This window comes from Bombus flavifrons, chromosome 8 (assembly GCF_040668555.2).
Source record: "Bombus flavifrons isolate JBK064 chromosome 8, iyBomFlav1_principal, whole genome shotgun sequence".
In the NCBI taxonomy this organism is placed as follows: Eukaryota; Metazoa; Arthropoda; class Insecta; order Hymenoptera; family Apidae; genus Bombus; species Bombus flavifrons.
The window spans coordinates 1,761,184-1,780,755 of record NC_138449.1 but is presented as its reverse complement, the minus strand read 5'-3'; the positions used below and the strand labels follow the sequence as shown (position 1 = coordinate 1,780,755).

General features: G+C 40.0%; 2 long non-coding RNA genes across 9 annotated transcripts; both read right to left on the bottom strand.

Annotated features, from left to right (window-relative positions):
* Positions 1 to 5,282: 5,282 nt before the first annotated feature.
* On the bottom strand, positions 5,283 to 10,371 carry LOC138182428 (uncharacterized). 7 transcript variants are annotated; one of them, XR_011173788.1, is made up of 6 exons: positions 10,262 to 10,371; positions 9,466 to 10,182; positions 8,990 to 9,161; positions 7,635 to 8,917; positions 6,527 to 7,549; positions 5,284 to 6,397 (listed from the first exon to the last, which is right to left on the bottom strand). It is a non-coding gene; the product is annotated as an uncharacterized LOC138182428 (long non-coding RNA). The 7 variants fall into 7 exon arrangements; XR_011173789.1 differs by having other exon boundaries at positions 5,284 to 6,280; XR_011173790.1 differs by having other exon boundaries at positions 5,286 to 7,549; positions 7,635 to 7,890; positions 8,540 to 8,917.
* A 146-nt stretch (positions 10,372 to 10,517) lies between these two features.
* Positions 10,518 to 18,813, bottom strand: LOC138182427 (uncharacterized). Of its 2 annotated transcripts, none has more exons than XR_011173785.1 (4): positions 17,639 to 18,813; positions 16,263 to 17,565; positions 11,744 to 16,185; positions 10,518 to 11,377 (listed from the first exon to the last, which is right to left on the bottom strand). It is a non-coding gene; the product is annotated as an uncharacterized LOC138182427 (long non-coding RNA). The 2 variants fall into 2 exon arrangements; XR_011173784.1 differs by having other exon boundaries at positions 16,300 to 17,565.
* Between the last annotated feature and the right edge of the window lie 759 nt (positions 18,814 to 19,572).

Sequence of the window (19,572 nt, the reverse complement as noted above, 5' to 3'; positions counted from 1 at the left end):
GCTCGCCTGAGCGATGAAATTGGCAGCCTCGCGAAGATGTAATTAAGCTGCCTTTCGGTCGTTCTGCGTGCTGGCTTTTGCATGAATTTTACCATCTCGCATGCAAAGTTGCGATTGAAACAGCTCGAATCATCTACAAGGTAAAAGACTAAAGCGTTTGCAGTTAATAATGGATGATTCCTGTTAGTTTTAAGGAGAAGCACATGATAACTGGCATTTCCCGTTTTTTACTGGCAAACTGATTTAATCCTCTTGATGGAAATTTTCAAAATCTTATTGGTCATTGTCGAGATATGTATAATTTTCTGTGCTGGACTGGGTTAAATGCGTAGTAGAGATGCTTGTATGTGAATATCAGTGTGTGGAGGTATGTGTGTGCGTGGCGTCTCGAAAACAGATGAATGTAAACTGTTCAGTCGGTTAACAGTCGGGTATAGAAGAAAGTGCTGAGACGCGTGCAAGTGTGTATCGATGAATATATAAGGAATCGTCCATGAAATAAATATATTACTATTTTAATATGAATCCTCAGTGTAAATTTAGTATTCCTATAACATTATTTCGGCTTCAAAGATGCACAATTCTCAACAGTCATAATATTAGGATATCGAGGCTGTTAAAATACCATTCAGCTTGATAATTATACCTTTGGCTTCTGCAAAACTTGGCCAATTTGCCAGCTATTTTCAAAACCTTCCAACGACATTGTATTACAATTTTCTTGTTTAATCATAAAATGACATTAAAATCGATAAGTCAAGAAAGACGCACTTATCATATTTTTGTTACCACGTTCTTGGTATCTATCATCGCCAGTTAGGAGATCTCTGCAATTATTGAGCTTCGATCGTACGACAATATCGTCAAAACGTTAAATTTTAGACAGCAATCGCAAGAATTCTAATGGAATTCACGAGAACGAGATAAACGTAAGTTGATTACAAGGGAAAGCAATTCGTATCAAAGCTGTACCGGAAGTTATGTCGAGAAACCGACGTGGTATCTAGCATTTACACATGTACCTGACTTTAAAATCGTTTGAAATAGCAACGTTTTATCGAATCTTTATCGGCGGTGACTACTCAGACTAAAACGATTGCTATTGAAGGAGAACGAACAGAAGCGAGACCAACTGAGAACCGCGCCTTAATGGAAACGAACTAACGACCCGTGGAAACGTAAACGCAGTCACGTACTCGCGGGTAACGATAGACGAGTGACCAATCAATGGTCATTATTTATGGTTATGGATACAACCACGGGGCATGACTGCTTTTCGTACGATTCCGTGGGTCCCGGCAGTTACACCTTAACGAGTGCCGCGGAAAAATGTGAGCGGTTGCTCTATGCGATCACGGAGAATGCGTAGACCGAATAAAATTCGCGTCGATTCGTTTAATCGACAGAACTTCTGTCGCATGTTCTCCGTGTGTCTCTGTTGTGAGTGGCCGTAATTGTCCCACGGTCGAGCCATTCTTTCAAACGTGTTATTATTGTTGCTTACTTGTGGATTCGAAACGCGTAGTCTGGTTCTTAAGGAATTTCGGTATTGTTCAATCGACGGAGGAAAAAACGTATTGAGATTCCTTTTGTACGACGTAAAGTTTGATTTATTACACCGGTTGTTATTTCTAACTTTAATTTAACTTTTCAAAGTCTCGGTGAATTGTTCTTCGATATAGTTTCTTCGTGATACGCTCGAAGGGGACAAATGGTGAATAGAAACTGGGATTGAACGCGCTGCGGAATTCGATTCGTCCCGTTTCCAATTGACGGCAACTCGAAAACAACGAATCGAACTCTGTGCAATCGTAAATCATTATTGTTGTCCCGTTAATTGACATTAGGGCTGATAGGAGGAACGCGATAAATGTCCCGTTTCGTTTCCATGGTTTTATCGCGAGAAACGAAGCGACACGGGCACGCGAGAATGGATAATTGATTATTATTAATGAAATGCTTGTCCACGATCATGCTTTTTTAACCGGTATGTTTTTTCTTTTTTTGTTCTCAGGACGAAGTAAGTAACGAGCCACGACAGTTACAGGCCGTACGTTCGAGTGCTATAGGCGAGACGATTATGACGAAAACGGCACCGGACAAACGTGAGCGTTTTCCAAGCCATTACTGTTCACGCTTGTTTGTGCAAGCTTGCCCATCGGCTGGCGTCCTGCTAAAACCGCGTGGACGCGTGTCACTTTTCCTCAATCCATTGTATATACAAATTACGACATACTTACTGCAAGTATAGTTAGCATATACTTAGCTTAGATATCATCAAAGTATTTAAATGGTCAATTATTCGGTATATCGGTAAAACTCATATACATTCACAGATTAGTTTCAAATTTTATCAATGTAATCACCATAGTCGTGTTTGATTACAGTGCTAATGAAATTTCAAAAAGTATTCTGTGTTCATAAAAATTTTCTCTGCTAAGTGTTCAAATACTCAAGAAAGAAAGATAACAGTCAACAATTCCAGGAATGGTTGTCTCCTTCAGTGATAGATGTGACATGATCTTGAACATGTCTACCTACTAACTAGGAACTGTATTATCAATTTTACCCACTTAGCTACAAATTTGCTGGATCAAAAAATACCGTAAATTCATCTAATGAAGTTTAATAAATAGCTCATCGATCCGTAATTTAATCCTTTTTCTCACAATATCCAGTCACGGCAGAAAGCAACAGACACGAAAATGATGTCGGAGAACAGGTGGCCACCATTGGAGACGAAGAGGTCTTAATTCCACGAATGACATTTCACTCCTTAGTCGGTCGCGTTTCCCGTTCGTTTCTGCGAATAGCCTAGCGCGAAACGCGACTCATCTGCTACAACACGAAAACTAACGAGCGTCCGACGTCTCGACGTAAATTACCATCAAATGTGGGTTACGAGTTGCCTTCCTGTGTTCGCGATATTAAACCAGACCCCCTTGGGTCTACGAATATCGTTTGGAAACCAACGATACTTCCCTTGTCCCTAATAACGAAGGCCGATTCCAGCATTAAAACTGTCAATCGTGTGCGAATCGAAGTCCCGAGACGAAGCTGCACACGTAGCTGGACTCGTAATTCTCGTGAATCAAGAATGACTGCGAGGAGAAGTGGAGAAGGCTGGTCGGTCGGCCGTGTCGACACGCTTAGCCTCGTTTGTCCCGAGTAATGGCCGTAGTCATAACTCAACTCGCGACTTCGAGTCGAGGATCGAGCGCTCGGTTGAGTCGAGGACCTGACTGCAGTCATTTCTGCTTGCTTGACGTGACGCTTACACGCGACCGACCGATCTCGTTCGGCGAATGAGCAGGATAGATCAGATTCACGGAAACGACAAGTCGATCGAGTCGTTTCCCTTCGAACGATCGCGCAACCGATCGAGAAGAAGCAATATCTGCACGAATCGTCTCAGTAGCCTTCGAAAGTGTATCTTTTGTTCATGCAAACAGATAATCGCTAGGGAATGGTTGGCGAAACCCTGACGATCGCAAATCGTCGTGAGAATGTAAATTCGTTGCTCTCGTATTCGATGGCCAGTGTCTTCGAGTTCTTGCAACCTGAACGTTTCCATCTTTCTCTCTGCTGTTTCTTCTCTTCGACTATGTGCAGATAGAACCCGATAAACGGATATCAAGGATATCTCTACATTCCTTTAAAATACCAGTATCGAACCTTCGCAGAAGAGCACGTTCTCCATAGCAGTTCCGTCTTCGAGAAACGCGACACGATAATTTCTATCGAACAGACAGTTACAGACAGCTATTGTCGAAATCACGTGCCTTTCCATGTAGACCGACTGGTCGCTGCTGAACTTTGATTCGATCCAATCCACGCTGATTAAGAAAAACGATATTTATAGGAATAGTTATCGATACCGGTCGAGAATTCCTTTCTTTTGCAAATCTATCTATGTAACAGTTTTCCCAGGTAAAAGATAGTAGGCAACGATGGGCATTTCCCGTTTATGGAACTCGCGAGCTCCCCTGTGGCGAGCGTCTTTAATTACATGTGTTTCCTTCCACGCGGGAGACCAATGAAGCCAATATTTTAATACGAACCGAGGCACAGTGGCGAACGAGCTCGTTCCACGTACCATCTACTCGAATGTTCTCATCGTTAGCGTATGCTCAACGAGTTTACGTGGCTAATCGGTGGAAATTGGCCGAGCGCCCGACCGCTGTGTTCGTCCTTTTAACGACGCACCCTTTCCTCCATTCTATCGTTACGCTATTTCATAGCCGCGGGTTTATTCTCCTTTAGCGATGAACACGAATGATTATCGATAGTAAATTTGTTGAGATTGATTTAGGGCTATACTTGACTCGAAGACTTAAAAATTTAATGTTTGATGTAAGCGAGTGAATTTTTACACGCGTTATACTGAATTATATTGGGAAACATGTGCGAGTGAACGTACTAGCGGTGGATAATAATTGAAAAATGTGGTTCTTACGCACAACTGATCGCACCGACGTGATTTTTCAGAAAAATTCCATCGACTTTTTGATTATAATTTGCATTACCTATTTTATCCTCTTATTTGCCTAAAATAAACTATTTACAAATAAGTCTTCCAATGTAATTCTTAAACAAAACCAAATCAATCTTTGATTATTATTCATACTGTTTATAACGCTGACATAACAAATTACTATCGATTCTACAGCATTGTAAAATTATCGCTATTTGTCGTGCGCATTGCTCTGTAATTGTTATGAAAATTCTATAAAATTGACACGAGAACGCTATGAAAATGCTATTGAATCGCTATAAAACTGATCGCATGAGTCCTAACGGGAAAAGTCGAGGACGATGGTTTCCCTTAATAACGTCACGATTCACGAGCCTCGGGGGCTGATTCCGTAGAAAAATCCGTTTGCTAGTGACAGGCCGGTAGATAGTTTCATTAATGGTGATTTAGAGAAACGACCGGTAGGACTGGTAATTAAAAACAATAATGAAACTCTGGACGCGACGATCGTTAATTAGAATTGATAATTGCAAGTGGTGATCGCGACAGGCCGCGGGACGGCACGAACGTTAGCCAGTATTGAGAAACTGTTCCTGTAGCCGGTCTTGTAGACCCGTGATAAATTTTCCGACTTCTTAATTGATTTCTGCTATAGCCAGAGTAACGTGCTACCTTCCGCAGGTATTTAAGCACTCGACTGCAATACGAGGTTGTCGTGGAACCAGTCAGATTTTCTCGGCCCTCTGTACGTAGATATTTCAGAATGATTTAATTGCAATTTAACTCCAACGTATTTGCACCTAAAAAATTTGGAAAAATGAAATATTACAGTGCATTGGCCTTTCTTTGATATGTTACAGTGAATGTATTAATTCAATAAATTTATTTTCTAGATAATATATGTAGATATTTGACAGATTTCGCGTGTACGTGAATGTGTTCAGAAGCAAGGAAAGTGAAGTTTTAATTAATAAATGCGCACACTTCGATTCTGGTTTAGTATGGTTTGCCAACTAGTAGTTAACACATTTCGTAAAGTGTACCACAAATTATCTAACCAAACGATATTCAGACATATGTACTCTGTTAAATCGAAGTCAATTTTTCCAACTATTAGATCAGTGATTTAAAATATTTAAAAATAATTGTCTCCTTTTCGAAAAGAGCCTTTCATATAAATTCAAACAAATTCAGACAAATCACCGTTGAATCATATAAAATTCCTTTATCCAAAAATAATGGTTTCTCTTCCTTCTTCAATCTGTTACAAACCTAAATAAACCAACTTTATTCCAACCACCGATCTGGCTTCCCGACTTCATTTCATCAACAGAACAGACACCTGCGCGATTGCAAAAATACGTAACTGCCTTTTTAGATCGGTGGTGTCGTAGACGTGGTTGAGCTCGCGGTTTCTCGAGGTATGATCCAGCACCTGTCCCACTTCGGTTCTGGTATAGCTCTCGGTTGTTCCAGAGAGTATCGTTTAATGAATTCTTTGCGTCCCTCCCTCTGCGGCCGTTTCGCATCCGTCGTCGTTGGCAGACGTAATTAAAAGGAACGTGACGCGCAAGTTTAGTGGCGCTTTAAGAACGAGTCGGATCATTGCACGTACGCGGCACCGCGCGATTCATAGTGGTACGACTCACCTCGCGCAGCCCTCGTCGATCGTTGGCTCGATCGCAATCGAGAAAGACTCGACGTCAATCGTGCGAGTCGATCGTGTCCAAGACTCGTAATTATCAAGCCATGCTTTATGATTCCAACGTTGTACACTGGTAGAATTTCAAATCGCAAGCTTTTCCTCTGCAGAACCAATGGAATGACGAAAATGAGCCTTTAAATGAAAAGAGCAAGAGATAGAGTTTAGACATCGTTTAAATGTGATAGAATCGATAAAGCTTCAGATCGCAAACTTTCTCCCTATACAAGCACTGAAATTATGAAAATGAGTCAATGAGATAGAGCGACGACACATGGAATTTAAATATTGTTTAAGTAACATTTCACGAATTTCGTTTCACGCGAGATAGTTGATTACTTTCTATTCACCTTGGGGACGGGAAAAAGTCCTGAAACGCTGTCCTCATCGGTTCACGCCGCTCTCTGCGGGGTTTTGCAAGAACGATCGATAAATTTATGAGGACTTGATCCCAGCGCGGCGTTCCTCTTACGCTCGCTTCTAAGAATCCGTTGGAAACGGTCTCCTTTCTTGGTACGATCCGTACATCGAGTATCTAACTCGTAAACTCTCAAAGACGTTCAGTAATGTTTCCAATACGGCCGACCATGCGACGGCCTCTGCAAATATCCTCGAATGACACGAAAGAAACGCGAGGGGCGTTTCTCAAGCTGGTACCTTCTTTTTCTTCCCTTGATCGACCAAGAGCATAAACCCTTGACAAAAACGTGGCACTCCCTTTGTAAGAACATTAGGATATATGTTTGAATCACGGTGAGATGGCCGAATGATCCAGCGAATCGATCGTTTTTAGTCACACGGAGAGAAGATGATTTCGCTAAATTCATCAGCAGAGGTTGTCGATGCAAGACGAACTATTTACAAGTTCCATCTTTCTCCCACTTTTTCCGCCAATCTCCGGAATCCCGTGACAATCCATCGATTGCCTCCAAACCAATTCGAAGCGTAGGCCAGGCCCCTCTCGTCTCTCGACTGGCTCACCGCCGATACCAGCTACAATTAAAAGCAACGTGACCAGCGAGCCAACCAGCAAAACTGAAAGAGAACGATCCCGACGGTTTCTACGATTTGTTACGCAAAGGCTGAACGCTGGTTCAGGGGAAACTCTGTTCTTTCTGCGAGAGGCAGGGGCGAGACACAGAGGGATATATGTATTGGTGTAGCTGCGTTTCGAGGATGGAATCGAGTGGATGATGGTACGAAACGACTAGTCGTCCTTCAGCGACAAAACGCTCTCGGCTTCGTCGCCTGGATGACAGGACAATGATGAAGCGGTTTAATTGTTCTCGATCCGACGAGTTTTTCCGCCAATTGAATTACATCGGTAAAATTCTGAGCAAGAAGCGAATAGTTGAAGACGCGTCCCTACGAACCTGGACAGAAAGCAAAAACCAATCAGCGCGCCATTATTCTTCTTGTGCGAGAAATACGTTTAAATATTTGATACGATTCAATTACCTTATCTTGTTTCTTCTGTGATTTATATTATAATCCATTTTATCTGCTAGTATATTTTTCTTCGACACAAGTGTAGTAAGTGAAACAGAGTTCAATAGCTATTTCTTGTAGCATGAGTAATTGGAAAGATGACTATCAGGTGACACAGAGGCAAGATTTGTATGATGCTTACTTGTCCTTCAATTCATAAGTTCTTAGATTGAATTGTTTATCAAGAAACAATTCCGTTTTGTAACGGTAAAAGCGCGCTAGCAGACTGAAATTGCGTACCACGTAATGCTTAATTAAAAATTGTAAAACACAAACTTAAAATAATCTCATGTACAAGTGAATATGTAACGAAAATTAATTGTAACGGATTGTCATACAGTGACTAATTTTCCCTTATCCTATCATACTACCCTCATTCGACCTGCAATCCAAACAATGTCTATATCTTATCTTATTTTATCTTTGGGCTGTCTTAAATTTTTCTAGTAATTCAATTTTTTTTAAATTATGTTATATTTTTTTTTAAATTTGTCTAGTAGCGCATCTCTTTCTGTTGCCGATTATTTAACTTTATTAACAATTATAATAAAAAAATTCCAGCAATATAAACTATCATATTATTCCCTTACAAATTATTCAATAACTCTCATTTTCCCTAAAAAAGGGAATCGTCGTCGCAAGATAAACTGTCGTTCCGCTGGAAACACGACAACGACGACAGGTGACGAGAACTGACAATGACTCGCGGCGTTAATCAAGGACGGCAGCGTTGAAGAGAAACGACGCGACGAGGAGAGCGAGGCGCAGCCAGGTCGGTAGCTGACGTCTAACTCAAGGATAGGTCGAGAGGAAATTAGTGTTCGTTCGCGGCCGCACGTCCTCGGTATGCGAGGTACTTTCGGGGATGTACTCACTCTCTCGAGGACGTCTTAGCGTTATTGGTTTTACCCCTCGAGACGCCTACAGCTGTTGAGAAGAGGGGGAGGTTGTTCCTTAAATGGAAAGCGTGCAATGGTGCGAGACAGAGAGAAGTCGAGAAGCGGAACGAGGGTCGAGAGAGCGAGAAGTGGGTTCCTGAATGCCTCTTTCCTGCCACTGACAACGAGACTACTTCGCTTAAGTAATTAGACTGCCGACCGTTCGTTACCTCAGTCATTTCTGAGCAGTAGTACAAGAAACTGGCTGCTGCCCTGTCGCTTTCTCGATCGCTCGTTTTCAGCGTTCTAGAAATTTTTGTGTTTCGCCGGAAGCTCCCTTAAGGCGGCATTTCAAGATGTTATTTTTTGAGCGATCTATAAAATGAAAAATTGTTAAGTAATCGTAGATGAATAGGATTGAAATTTTTTGTAAATGTTTGGTCATACCTCGAGAAAATACAGCATAATTTTTATACAGCTATCTTTAGCACTATTTAAATTATTACATGTTTTTCACAATGTGTCAGTCTGATGGTCTCCCACGATTTATATTATTCTATCCATCCGAAATAGGAGAATTAAATATAATTAAAATTCATATAAACGTCGATATAATCCACTAGAACAAAACAAGAAAAATGTATTTTGACAAAACACAGCGCGTATGAAAAGTAAAAATATGCTTTTTATCATGGAAATTTTATCTTGTCCAAATGATACATCGCTTTCTTGAAATTATTCTAATTTTGTTATACATTTGTTATTGAAATCAAATATAGAAAATTAAGAATATATCTTTTTCAACCGTTTGAAACGAGAACATTCCTTTATGAAAGAATCCACCAAGCAAATAAGAATTGAAAATTTCCATGTACTAGAAATAAAAGTAAAAAATTACCCATTTTATAAGTATAGCAACGTACGAGAAAATATTTGCACTAACGAAAAGGAAGTTCTAGCGTATCATAGTCATCTTCTGCAATTCTAAAAATAATCGATCTTAAATATCCTGGATAACGGTCGAGAATCTGAAAAGTAATAATCTTCGTCCGTTTGTTAGTTTCCACGCCTAGAATCATGAATACTAATAACCGCTGTGGTTGGTGGGATTGGTAAATTGTTGAGATTTGTATAAGCACATAGCAGACCGTTCTTCTAATTATGATTCTTCATTCAAAACTTCATATTCCGAACTGGCAATTTTCCAGTTCCTTCGATCAAATAGGATCAAGTGCAGCGTTTAGAAGAAATTGATACTCTTTCGATGGATGCGTATTTTTTTAAGAGCTGATCCGGAACAATAAGTCGTTTCGTATAATAATCATTCTAGATTGTATCTTGATGCTCCGCCTAGAAGATTAATAAAAGCTTTCTCGGTGTACATATACATGCATGCAAGGTGGCAACCATTACGATATTTATAACGAGTTATTAACGTCCAGAAGAACCACTCTTGCGTTCTTCTTGCATTCGAAAAGCATGGTAACGCCTATATATTGTAGTTGCAGCGTCTTATTGGATTGTTAAAGCTTCTGACCAATAAATTGCATCGAAAACAAAAGAAACTCTGGAGCAAAAATATCGCAGAAAATTTATTCGCTTATTTCCCAGCTTGTATTCCAGTTGCTGTCGCGTCAACTCTAAAACACGATAAATAATCAGCATTATTTAACATAGATGAAAAATAATTGACTTCTTATATATATTATATAGAAATACCTTCGTATTCGTGTTGAATTCGATGATTACAACAACTATTCCAATCTTATTGCATTGATAAAGCCAGCGACCAATAAATTGCATCGAAAACAAAAGAAACTCTGGAGCAAAAATATCTCAGAAAATTTATTCGCTTATTTCCCAGCTTGTATTCCAGTCGCTGTCGCGTCAACTCTAAAACACGATAAATAATCAGCATTATTTAACATAGATGAAAAATAATTGATTTCTTATATATATTATATAGAAATTTGTATTCGTGTTGAATTCGATGATTACAACAACTATTCCAATCTTATTGCATTGATAAAGCCAGCGACCAATAAATTGCATCGAAAGCGAAAGTAACGCGCAAGGTAGCGTTAATTCAAAAACAAATAATCAGCGTAGAGGAAAAAATAATTTCTTATCTCCTTCACCAAAGAATATCTCAAGCCATCAGCCAATAATGTTGGTAGTTCGCTTTGGAATATAACAACAATAACGCGTTTGATTTACGATTAAGTTGTCTCTGTTAACTTCGCATAACCAGTGGTGCAGAGTGCGTGAAGGACTTCTAGCAGCTTCGCCGGACGACGATAAACGGCGAGGAGGACCTACGAAGAGAAAGACTCAGCCTCGTGGACCAACTATTCCTCTCGTCTTGAACGGACGTTTATTTCGTCCGGGAGGTGAGGCCTCCTTCCGAACGAACCTCTCTCGTTATGGTAGAGTTGTACACGAATAGCCAGGGAATAGCAGTTAAGACCGACTAGACAATAAAAGTTGTCGTAAAGTTTGTCACTAAGCGTGCGCGCACGATGCCGCCGCGCCGGTTCGTTAATTTCTCAGATTTATTGGCGCGTAAACTTGTTGAATCAATGTTCTCTTCGACCGCGAAACACCATTATGAATCGTTATGTAAGGCTAATTTTTGATTGCTTTATGTACCCTTAGCGTTTGTTGGGCAGACCTTTGTTCGAGGGGACGATTTAGAGTTTAGAGGGATGCGAAGGTCGATGGTCATTTCTAACAGAAGCGAGTCTCAGCTCGGTGTAATATTTGTAATTGCACGAAAATATTCATTTCCTTGGACATGTACTTTGTTGAAAATCTTTTGAAGAATAGAACCTTTTACTACATTTATTAAATGTTATTGTTTGTTGTTGAAACCGTCGAATATACAGGGTGGTTGGTAACTGGTGGTGCAAGCGGAAAGGGGGTGATTCTACGCGAAAAGAGAAGTCGAAAATATAAAATAAAAATTTTTTTTTTTAATTTTTCCATCGAGACAACGATCTACAGTGAGATCCGTTATACGTGATAAAGTGCACGCGTACCGAGCGAAAATTCAAAGTCGATTTTCTCGAAAACAAAGCCTCAAACGAAAAATTTTTATTCTATATTTTCGACTTCTTTTTTCGCGTATAATCACCCCCTTTCCGCTTGTACCACCAGTTACCAACCACCCTGTATTTAAAAATAATAAATTAGTATACAGACTATATTGGCTGAGACGCTCGTACAGTGTATAAGTCTATACTCGTGGATAACTCGGTAGATAACTCTTGATAACTCTCAGATAACTCGTCGATTCTGAACTCTTTTCGGTTGCATCCGTTTATTTATACTGGTCGGGAGAGAATCGGAAAATTCAAATTCGTCTTCGTTCGATGGTTGCACGTAGCGGCGACGTTGTTTTGCCTGCAGCTTATTTATTCTTACGTTGCATGTATCCTAACGATCTTGATACTCCGAGGCAAAACAACAACATGATTTGAATAGTCCTCTACTCCTCTACCTTTTACAATACAATGGAACCTTTTACCGCCATTTATGTTTCATCTGTTTCATCGCTTATTGTTATTTCAATCAGTTCGTATCTTAGTTTCTTATTCAGTTCTTTTCCAAACTGTGTACGAGAGCAGTGGACAGACGAAGAACTGTCCTAATTATATTTCATCTTCATCGTGAAATATGATCGGTCATTCTAACGTTAACCCTGTCGAGTGATGCTTGACTTCAATGATCAGGCGTAGAATCTATTGTTTCGATGTACCTTCTGCTTCTGACTCGAAAGCTACATCTCACGTATATAAATATTTGTATACGTAACATTTATCTCTAACATTTTCAGACTCATATTTTAGGGTACATTACACTCTCGTGTGATTAATAATGACAATTTCTACGACCTATGTTCATGATTATACAAGAGAATGTGTACTTATTAATGCATTTTTCTTTTAAAAATTATTCAAATTTGAAGGAAGAAATGTTTAATTTGCAAAGAAGACGCGAACCAATTTCCACCACTGGTCGACACCTAGTTAAAAGATGATACATAAATACATTCTCTAATCGTTAAACAAAAACTTAACTTATCTTAGCTTCTTAGATTTATATTAAATTATAATACTGTTATATAACATTTCTTTCTTATACATTTAAACCTCCTAACCGCAATAATCCCAATTCTTCAGCCACTTCGACAGATATCAGCTGACGATAGGATCCTACCGTGTTGCAGGTCCACGAACGAGGAGGGTGAAGAGGTCGGACGGCCGTGGCAATGGCGGCACACCCGAGGAAAAGCGTCCGCGGACCGCGTTCAGTGGCGAACAATTGGCCAGGCTGAAGAGGGAGTTCGCGGAGAATCGATACCTGACCGAACGAAGGAGGCAACAACTCTCGAGGGATTTGGGTTTGAACGAGGCGCAGATCAAGATCTGGTTTCAGAACAAGAGGGCGAAGATCAAGAAGGCCAGTGGCCAGAAGAATCCTCTCGCCCTTCAGCTGATGGCCCAGGGCCTTTACAATCATTCGACGGTGCCCCTAACGAAAGAGGAAGAGGAACAAGCGGCGGAACTTCAAGCAAAATGACGGCAATAGGATCGATCGAATAATTGAAGCTAAACTTATCGACGAGCTCGTTCAACGTTTCGAGATCTTGTAAGAACTCTCATTTCTCGCGTTGAATGTCGATCGCGAGAGAATGAAAACGTGTCGTTGATAACATATCTGGTGAACCGTGAAAACGGGAGTGGTTGTATGAATGCGTTAGTCTTAGATAATTTAACGTTCCTCCCGTAAATTTTGTACGAAAGATCGTCATCGAGACCACAGCCACTTGCGCTCCAAAGATTCTACATCTACATTCTATTTTCGATTTCCTGAAATTCGAAAATCATTGCATAGTCAAATTAAGATTAACTTAGTCGGTTGCCTTTGTTTATTCTATGTTTAAAAATTCGGATATTTATTTCGTGGAAAGAAAATTCAATGCCACCGACCGAATATTTAAGCGACTGCTGAACGAATTTTTGTAATTCGTTGTCTTAGAGCTTCCCATTTAACTTGAGACCGATAAAACCGCGACGCGACGTATCCTGCGACAGGAAAGCTCATGAGTTACCGGCGCTATGAATCGAATGATGGTGGTCGTGCGCGCGGCGATCGCAACGATAGCTATCATTCAACATCGTTTGTAAGGGAGGAATTAGCACGTACGTTCCTATATCACGAATAAAAATGTCGTATTTAGAACCAGGGGAATGAACGGAGTAATCGATCGATCGTCGTGATTACACGCGAATCGTGTAAATGATGATGAAATGGGTTGTACAGTGCCATTTGTACAGTTTTCTCGCGAACACAGTAGATCGAAAAAAAAAAAAAAAAACGAATAGAAGTCATCGTTCTCTGATAAAGGAACCAGTATTCGAGGGAGAGACAAAGAGAGAATGAAGATACTTTAACCAAGGACAAGTGTGACAAGTTTGTATGAGAAGAAGTTTGCATGAGAATGAGAGTGAAAATGTAAAGTTCTAGTTTCGTTTCGTTAATTTATTGTAAAAATGTAAGATATCGTACGATTGCGACGTGCAATAGAAAACATTATACATATATGTATGTATGAAGAGAAGTAAATAGAAACAACGTATATGTATAGGTATATATATATATATATATATAAATATACATATATATACGTATATGTATATATAAAAAAGATTGATATAAATTGTCGTGTAAATAAAGTGCAACTTAGCGAGAACGTCGTCTCGATAGACTGTTTAAAAATAACTTAGTTATTTATTTACCTATGCTAATACGGAAGGCTCGATACAATATCGGGCACTTATACCTTGTAAGAATTATTTAAAGATCGAATTAAATATTCCCACTATCATGAGCCACGTATCAACGTATACTTGTTCTATCTTCAACATCCATCCTGTTCCTTTGCTCCTGGATAATTCCTTGATTGTATGGTTTAGTCGCCGGTCAGGATAAACCTTATTCAAACGTTTGTACAAATACACCGACGATGCTGCGGTCTGATAAATAGTCGATTAAATAATTACGCGGCACCAATGAACCGAATTATCCAAGTAATTAACGGCGGTTCCGTTTCTAATAAGCGAATAAGATACGGCCCTTTTTTACAAGATCAAAGGCTTCGACTTTGCATGAGATAGCAATATACTGAAACTTGGAATTTGATGTTTGCTTATAGATACGGCGCATATTAAACTTAAAAATTTTGTTCAAGAACTGAATTACACTAGGCTAAAAACAAAACCAACAATTGTACTTTAAACGTACTCCGATAGATGATGTCAACATTAAAGTTCAATAATTCACTAGTTTCCTCAGCAGTCAATCTACTGTCTCAAAATTAGGTCCCATTGAAGAGTTAAGTTGCATTAAAATCCTCGTAGTAAACCATCAAGAATCGACCCTGGTCAAAATTTAATTTCGGAATAGTATTTCATAAAAATTGTATACTCCAAGTTTACATATCTGTGTATATTGAAATAACATTTCAGTTTTGTAATAAATGGTATCAATGATTATTAATCAAAGATACAAACGTCGAGTCAATATTGTGTAGAGTTCCTAATAATATAATTATAATTTTACAAAGTTCGAGTTATTTACTTAAGTAAACTATGATAAATAAAAGGAAATTAAAGTATTTCCGTTCATAAATGGGAAAGGAAACTGAAAATCCACCTTAATGAGGAAAAAATAAGGAAAGAAATGAAAGAGAGCAAACAATCTCGATAAACAATCCAATTAAAAGATCTCTAAAGAAGAAACGAGAGACAAGGTGATCGCGATCTCAAGACATTAACGCGGCGGAATCGATCGATGCTGTGAAAGCGGTACTAGACGCGAGCTAATTAACACCGGGAACGGAATCAATCGAGCCAGATGTTTATCGAAATTTATCGGCGCGACACTGGCGAACCGGTGGATAGGCGAGAGAGAAAGACAGTGGCGAGAGGCGATCGGTGTCGGGATAAAAGGTTTCGGGGCGGGTCGATTCACATTCAGCATTTGGCGCATGCTTCCACCCTCGAGTCGTATTTCAGGCCCGTGCAAACCCTATGAAAAGCCCCTCCTGCCGGCGTGATATCGATTGATTTACAGTCGAAAGGTGGCCATCGTTGATATCAAACCAGCCACGCCTACGTTTATACCGTGAACGCGATATGCGTGTGTTGCACGGTGAATGGTGTCGGTTAACGCACTTTATACATCATTTAACCTCCGCTAGCGTTGTTCCAACCTCCCTTGTTACGTCTCTCCCACGAATCGTTCAAAAGATAGGTCGTAGACGATCCTTACAAGTATGAGAAACTCGCGACGTTTGTACGAATTTGTCCTTGAAAATTGAAAATTCATAGTAGACTCGAAGCTTTTAAGTCAACTTACCGATGAAAAGTTGAAATCATGTTGAAGATAGATAGCCGTCGTTAGGGCCGGAGATAAGAAGATCGAAGATAGAGTTCGTTGACGTTGGAGAATAAATAATTTCATTGGTTTCTTCGTGTATTGGTGTGCCCATTTTTCTTTTTCGATAATGGAGCCCAAAGGTTGTCGGCCAAGGATCGTCCAGGATGTCCGAAGGATCAGCCTCGCTTTCGGGAACGTACCTGGTAAGTAATAGACGACGTTAACGTACCGATGCCGACGTCGTGATGACTAATAAGCGACAATTATTTCTTTTTACAAGAACTGATGGTCGGAGACGGACAGAAGTTGAGTACCTGAACCATCCCGTAATATTTCATCAGTTGAATTTAAACGATATCTCGTGAACATCAAACGTAGGCTCAACTCCATCGATTCTCATAAATTCGATTACTTACACGTATATTCTGAAATAAGTCATTGTAATTAAACTTGACAACCTTAAAGTGAGTGCAAATCATAATATGCAATAACAAATATTTCGTGCAGTCTGTCCTTCGCATGCGACGTATACGTAAAAATAAATATTTGGCCCTGTTTGTAATGCGATACGTCACTTGTAAGTCATGGAAATATTCGATGCTCGGCGTTTAGTAACGCTTGACTCCAAAATATATTGTCGATTGCTCGGAATCGGGAGGAAAGGCCGGCAACCGATACGTCCCTGTCAGATTATAATCGCGCCACTTGACAGACTCGCGCTTCTGTCTGTCCGGCAGGCGTACATGGCCCAAGTCGAGACTACTTATGGGTGAAGCGAGCCGCGAAGCCACACAAACGGTTCTTGGTGGCTCCTTTGTCCCGGAATCTTTACAAATGAGATACAACCAGGGAGAAAAGTCAGAGGCACGTGAGGAGGCAGCAAACATTAACCCTGTGACCGACCCGTTCGACATTCCTGAGCAACCGTGTGCGCCTTCTGTAACGCGGCGGGGACAGGAACCAGCCTTGGGAGCTTCGAGCCTCGAAATTATGCATCCGTCTCGAGAACCGTCAGCATACCGTGATTCATTCCACGTTGACGTATACTCCGCCACTTTGGAATAGTCGATGAAACGAATAGGGATTAGATGTTGACCGTAGATGCTGGTGTTACCGATTGAAACGTCGATGATGCGCGTTAAACAGATGCGGCTGGAATAATCCCTGAATCGTTGGGAAACAAATGGTTTCCGTTTCACGGGAGTCGCACGATTTGATCCTCGTGAAAGACAATTCTGTTTCGTTGTTTCAACGTATGCGTGTTTCCCTTTTATGCATGCAACACGCTGCATATTACCTGGTTCGCTCGAACTGTTTAGAAAAAGAACCAGATGCAAATTCGTCGGAGATTACCGGTCAGTTTGGTTCGGCCTCTGTTTACATACGAGATCAGCCCAATAGAACGAGCCGATCAGGAGGCAGCGGTATCGGTTTATCTTGCGTCATAAATCGCAGGCAAATCGCGCGTGGGCCATGGGACTCAATAAAGTAATGCGGAAGGGAATTATTGAGCCTGTTAATCAACCGTAAATAACGTCCTAGAATTCTCTAGTTGCGCGCCTCGGACACCAGATAAGCACCTAGAGAAACGGAAAAAAGTGAAAATGGTTTATAGATAAGGGGACGCGCGCTATCAATCGACGTTGCACTTACCGTGCTTGCATACCTCTCGACGCGTTCTTGGCGTACCATTGATATATTCGGACGGCAGCTCGCAGCTTTCGTCTGATCGTATCTTAATTGCATGATTTTTCACAAGATTGTAGGTATTTATTGGTTTATTCCGCTTTTCGTTTTTCTTCGTTATCCTCTTGTCTCTTTATCAGTGTATTATATTCACAGTCATTTCTTTTGTTGTTATTTTGTGGAAGTTGCACATAAAAGATTGTCTCTAATCTTTAACTCCGTTTCGAAAATTTGTTTGTTTCTCTAAGTTCCTCAATTTTTTTTCTATATATTCAAAAAGCTTAATCCTTCGATTTGTTCCATTATTGAAATCGCCACCCAATAGGATGGTGCGGCGGGTCAGCTACGCAGGATTAAGAGAAGGATAATAATTCGTGGCGACCGTGAGAGATCGGTAGACCGAGATCTTCAAGGATGATCGTCGTTAGTGAACGGAGCATTAGTCGTACGGTAGCCGATGCCGATGGATACGCTCCACCGTCAGTGGGGAGCCAACGTGGAAAGCAGCGTCGGGAGATCTGATGGTGACGGGTATTAAAATTAATGGTCAACCGTGCACGCTGACGTGTCACCTTATACCTCCATGCGTCATTTTGATTGACCAATAAATTATCTCGTGGAAGGTCTCGCGCGTGCTTGACCATCGCTGTTCTCGCGGTTCTTTGCTCATTCAAGTAAAAGTCTGACCGTTGTGTAATTTGTTGGTCGTTTCACGCGGTGAAACGAAGGCATACTTTTACGAGCTTGAGGAGTCGATAAGAATCTTCGTAGAAATTTCAAATAAACACCAAGGTATCTCTTAGTACATGAAAGATGTACATAGACATTTTACTGAAAATTTACTGAAAATCACGAAATTAAACCGAAGGGTGGATTACACAAACACATCAGTACCTGATTGTTATATGCACATCAGAACATAACTTAAAGGTAGAATTATGAATATTAAAGCTAAGTATGGTAGTAAGTTAGGGTTACCTGTGTCAATATCTTCAACATCTTAAAATTTAATTTTTAATTTTGCATGGAATAATCAAATGAAATGTGATTAATCTTGGATATAATAAGGAAAGAATGAGAAAATATCATACATGCTTATGCATGAGAAAATGATTCAAATAACCCTATGGTAGCCCTATTTGAATTAAGGGGGTATTCTGGTCTAGAAATTTGAAAAAATCGAAAATTTTTTTTTTCATATTTCCAAAGTTTAGACATTCAAGAATATGCCCTTAAAAGGATTTTTCAAAATTTCAATTATTTTATGAGTTACAGCCACTTTTATGACGCAGCATCTGCTCCGGTCCGACCGGGATCAATGTGCGATAAACGGTAGACGCTGCCCGAGTACCTACGTCCCAAAACTTTAAACGCGTTTTTCTCGAAACTACTTTTTTCGAGTTGGCGTGCACGATATCTCAAGTTCTAATGAACCGATTTATTTTAAATTTGGTCTGAATATTCCTTATATACTTCTCTATCGTCCGGATTACGCTCAGCTCAAAATCTTTAATATTACTATTTTTTAAACGTTCGGAATTGTCAAAAAAACGTGCGAAATAAAAAATTTTTTTTTCAAACGGCCGTCATTTTGTGAAAAAATGTTGTATTGACTTTTCCAAATTTCAGACGATAGCGGCATCCATACTAATTAAGAATCCGTTCGCATTTTTTGCTTCGGATGACCAGAAGGGTTGATATCATGCACGCCACGACACCCCATTTTTTTGGCAGCACCCACTTTGCCAGCTCATAACTCTTTAAATATTAAGTTTTTTCAGTGAATTTTTTACGTAATCTCGAAATATCAATAAACAAATGCTAAAAAGAAGGATAGCAAAAATATTTTTTGTTTCGCTTGTACAGAGCTTCAGAAATCGCCCGAAATTCATGCCTCTAGA